Below are 4,588 nucleotides of genomic sequence, written 5' to 3'. Positions count from 1 at the left end.
TAACATGAGAGTAGAATAAAACTACAATATTGATATTTACCATCTCTTAAGCCAAACGGGCATATCCTTTCCTACTACATGTACGAGGGAGTTGTCTCTTCTTCATGACTTTAAACTTTTTACTTTTCAACTACTCAATAAAACAACATATGTTTTTGTTATATCAAAGTATATAATAATTTCAAAAATATCATACATAAGTTTTTCGATATATAAATATTCATTACCATGAAATTTGCACTAGTTTTTTCTTTGACAAAGTCCATCCAATCATCTATACTGCAAATTATCTCGCATAAATTGTAGTAATGCTTCTTTTGTTGGGGCATTGGGAATTTGTTTTACCATAAGAGATTTTCCAGCCCTCCATAATCTACCCATTTGTTGAAATATAAACTTTTTCTGCCAATCATTGTTCACAATGTACCTTAATTAAAGAACCAAATGGTTAGAAGTAATATTATACAAATGGTTAAAACTAGATAAATGAATTAAAATAACTTTATACCTCGATAGACTTCCATAACACTAATTTTAGCGTTGTAGGTAATTTCTTCAAATTCTATAAGGTCGCAAGTACAACCTCCCTTAAAAGTGGACCAAGAAAAGAAGCCAATCCTACAAATTCATCCCCTATGGGTTGTCCATATTCATTAAAAACAAGTTTCACTGTAGATTGTCCATCAACAGCTATTGTCTTCATCTTTGTAGGACCTCTTTTTCTTTTTGATAGAGTTGTTGTTTCATGGGAGTTTCCACTAATTACATGATCTTCTTTTCCAGTTCTATTTTCATTACAAACTTCCAATTGCCTAAGGGTTGCTAACCTTGTGTGAGGAGCTGGGGAGTCTATGGTAGGAATTGAAATATGATTATGTTTCAATGTCTTCCCATTACCATTAGGTGAAAAGGGTCGAGGGAGGGTAATAATAGGGTAGTTAGGTACAGGTGATTTTTCTCCTTCAACCCTTTCAACTTGTAGTTTCTAGTCATGCAACATTTCATCACTACAAATCTTTCTACATCTACATTTTTTAAGTAGAGTAATATCAATATCCCTCATACTTTTTTCAAAATGTTTAGTATGATGAGACATTTTTCTTCGAGTGACTTTTAGACAACCGATATCTTTTTTGTGTTCTAAAGTTTGAGGTGGTACCTTATCTCCCTCCATTTGAATCTGAAACCAAAATTAATAGATAATCATTATGCACGAAATGAAAATAAAATCAAGAATGCAATTACACATCAATCACAAAGGATCATCACAAAATAAATATTATATATGGAGTATAATGTGTTCACAAAAAATATTTATACAATGTCCCAAATTGTTCATCAAATAAAAACTCCATCGCAATCTTCTCTTGCATAAGTGATCTCATCATTTTCATCAATGTCTTCCAATGTACTTAGAATTTGTTCATTGACAACCATTGTACACTATATTCATGATCGTACATATCAAAGTCATGAAATCCTTTGTGTGGTCCTTTTAATAAGACATACCAATTTGAGGTATCATTTTCTCTAACATAAAACATGTGTTTGGCTTGTGAGGCCAAGATGAAAGGCTCACCTACAAATATCCTTTAATTTTAATGTAAGTTAATATAAGAGCAATAAGTGAAGAGAGAGAAATGGGAACTGTACTACTCTTTTAGGGTTTTTTTTTTTAAAAGAAAAGAAAAGCAAAGAAAAGAAAACGGCTGAGAGTAAAAGAGAAAAGAAGAAAGAAAAAAGGAAAGGAAAAGAAAGACAGCAAACATGAAAAGAGAAAAGAAGAAAGAAAAAAAAGGAAAGAAGAAGAAGACAAAGGAGAGGGTGGAGCCGTGGAGACGAACAACGGAGCTTGAGGCGCTCGTCAGCAATGGTGGGGCCGAACGGTTGAGGAAGGGAGAACGCCGACGGTAAGCCCTAGTGGTGTGATTTTCGTTGTTCCTTTCCAAAACCTTAATACATTTTACTNAATATTATATATGGAGTATAATGTGTTCACAAAAAATATTTATACAATGTCCCAAATTGTTCATCAAATAAAAACTCCATCGCAATCTTCTCTTGCATAAGTGATCTCATCATTTTCATCAATGTCTTCCAATGTACTTAGAATTTGTTCATTGACAACCATTGTACACTATATTCATGATCGTACATATCAAAGTCATGAAATCCTTTGTGTGGTCCTTTTAATAAGACATACCAATTTGAGGTATCATTTTCTCTAACATAAAACATGTGTTTGGCTTGTGAGGCCAAGATGAAAGGCTCACCTACAAATATCCTTTAATTTTAATGTAAGTTAATATAAGAGCAATAAGTGAAGAGAGAGAAATGGGAACTGTACTACTCTTTTAGGGTTTTTTTTTTTAAAAGAAAAGAAAAGCAAAGAAAAGAAAACGGCTGAGAGTAAAAGAGAAAAGAAGAAAGAAAAAAGGAAAGGAAAAGAAAGACAGCAAACATGAAAAGAGAAAAGAAGAAAGAAAAAAAAGGAAAGAAGAAGAAGACAAAGGAGAGGGTGGAGCCGTGGAGACGAACAACGGAGCTTGAGGCGCTCGTCAGCAATGGTGGGGCCGAACGGTTGAGGAAGGGAGAACGCCGACGGTAAGCCCTAGTGGTGTGATTTTCGTTGTTCCTTTCCAAAACCTTAATACATTTTACTGGATCGGTGTACCTAGGTTATTGTCGAGGGAAGTTGGTGAGTCCTTGTGAAGAAGAAGACATGGGGTGCTGTGAGGAAAGGAAGATCAAGAAGAAGGTGGGAAGAAGAGGCCGAAAACTGAGGGGGCACGACCCGACCCGACCCACCTGTATAGAACCGAAACCCGATTTTTTACCCATTTCACACCATTTGATTCGTCTTTCTTCAGATTTAGGTACTTGACTCACACATTTTATAATGTCTTATTATAGGAAAATTCCAATTAGCTTAGTCAAGGAGACACTTAAAGGCTCAGATAAAGTTTTGGGAAGTCTACGATCACGTAAGTAACCATCTAGGGTAAGTTTTTAAGTAATTGCTTGTAGGAGTCGGTTTGGATTTGTGGCCAAATAATTTAGTACCGTATTTAGGAATGGATAAAGTTAGTTCATGGAGGTGGTACTTCGATAATGTGTGTGGTTGTAGTTTGATTGTCGTTATGGTTATATACATTCGTTGGCATGAATGTGAAATTGCTGATAGGCGTTTGAGATGGTATGTTTTTATGTTGAGCTAGATGGTTATTACGTGATTTAGCATGGTGACGTGTTGTTGCCGTGGTTCTTTGTTAGACATTGGGTGTGGGGCTTGGGTAGCCCATTGTTACCCTGGGTGAGTTGGATCATTTATTAGGTGCTAGTTATCATAAGTTATGAAGCACATAGATGACAGTGTACCGTTTTTGTAGTCACCCACAAGAGGTTGAGGGTAATCACAGTATATTACTGTGATAACACGTCAGAGGTGCTTAGTGGGATGAGCCATGACCTTCTTACTGATCCATCCAAGCGACATAAGGACGAGTAGTTATTGTTCCTAAGATAGGTAGTTTTACTAATCTAAGCCGATAGGGTAAGACAAGTAGTGACGGACCCGGCCTTGAGAGGCACAGTGGCAGGTAGTTACTGATCTTAGGAACAGTAAGATGTTGCTAGGCACCACTAGGTCTCTGACTATCAACTATTTGACCATAAAACTTAGCATTCCGTGAATAGGGCTAAATTCGACAAGAGCTTGCGAGCAGGTTGCTTACTGAGTATTGTTTACATACTCATTTTGTGTTGTTTCTATATTTCAGGAGAAAAGTAGATCTGGGTTGGTGGCGGGGACGTGTGGAGTCGTGCAGCTGCAGAAGTGGGCCCTTAGATTGAGTCCTCTTCTCCCATGTCGTTTTGGTTATGATTTTGACGTTTTTGGAAAACCTGCGATATTTTGTAACCGTTTCTTTTTATGTGACTCCGTGGATTCTTGTTATGTGTTTTGTAGTATTTTTTTTGAAATGTATATATTAGGCAATTTTTAACTTTTAGTCCCTTGTTCAAACAACAAGAAGTATCGAAAGTTTTTTTTTTACTCATGAGTCTACGTGGCGACCCGTGATTTGGTATTTTCGAAGATCGGTCGTTACAGCTTTGGTATCAGAGCCCTAGGTTGTTAGGTCCTGTAGACCTTCCTTAACTAGAGTGTCAGTTGGGCCCTTTTCAGCTTAGCTTGTAGCCACGTTCCTCCTCGACCAGGTAACCTAGGGAAGTAAGTTACAAGCGGTAGTAATAGCTGTAGTCTTATTGTAGTTTAACTTTTCATGATGTGACATGAATCCATAGACCGTTATGGTTAAGGTTTGGATTGGACCTGTAGTAACGTGCTTATTGTACAATGTAGATACTATGGCACCCAGGAATAGAAGAAGGAGGAGGGGTAGGAGAGCCAGGAGAGCCACCAGGGCTCTAGAGGAGTCTGAGCCAGCTCAAGATTAAGCCCCGGAACAGACACCTGAGAGCGTGCAAGAACGCATAAAATGTCCACTACCTCTTTTTCAAGCTGTAACATAATTTCTCTATCAATGACACGTTGGCATACTCTATTAAAGTATGAATATAGCTATAT

The 4,588-nt window shown here is 37.1% G+C and overlaps 1 long non-coding RNA gene across 2 annotated transcripts; it reads left to right on the top strand.

Moving 5' to 3' along the window:
* The first annotated feature begins 2,462 nt into the window (after nucleotides 1-2,462).
* LOC111811734 lies at nucleotides 2,463-4,058 on the top strand. Of its 2 annotated transcripts, XR_002817592.1 has the most exons (4): nucleotides 2,463-2,604; nucleotides 2,679-2,810; nucleotides 2,914-2,984; nucleotides 3,780-4,058. It is a non-coding gene; the product is annotated as an uncharacterized LOC111811734 (long non-coding RNA). The 2 variants fall into 2 exon arrangements; XR_002817591.1 differs by having other exon boundaries at nucleotides 2,679-2,984.
* The last annotated feature ends 530 nt before the right edge of the window (nucleotides 4,059-4,588 follow it).

Source organism: Cucurbita pepo, chromosome LG01 (genome assembly GCF_002806865.2).
Source record: "Cucurbita pepo subsp. pepo cultivar mu-cu-16 chromosome LG01, ASM280686v2, whole genome shotgun sequence".
Taxonomy (NCBI): Eukaryota; Viridiplantae; Streptophyta; class Magnoliopsida; order Cucurbitales; family Cucurbitaceae; genus Cucurbita; species Cucurbita pepo.
This window is presented reverse-complemented; position numbering and strand designations above follow the sequence as displayed.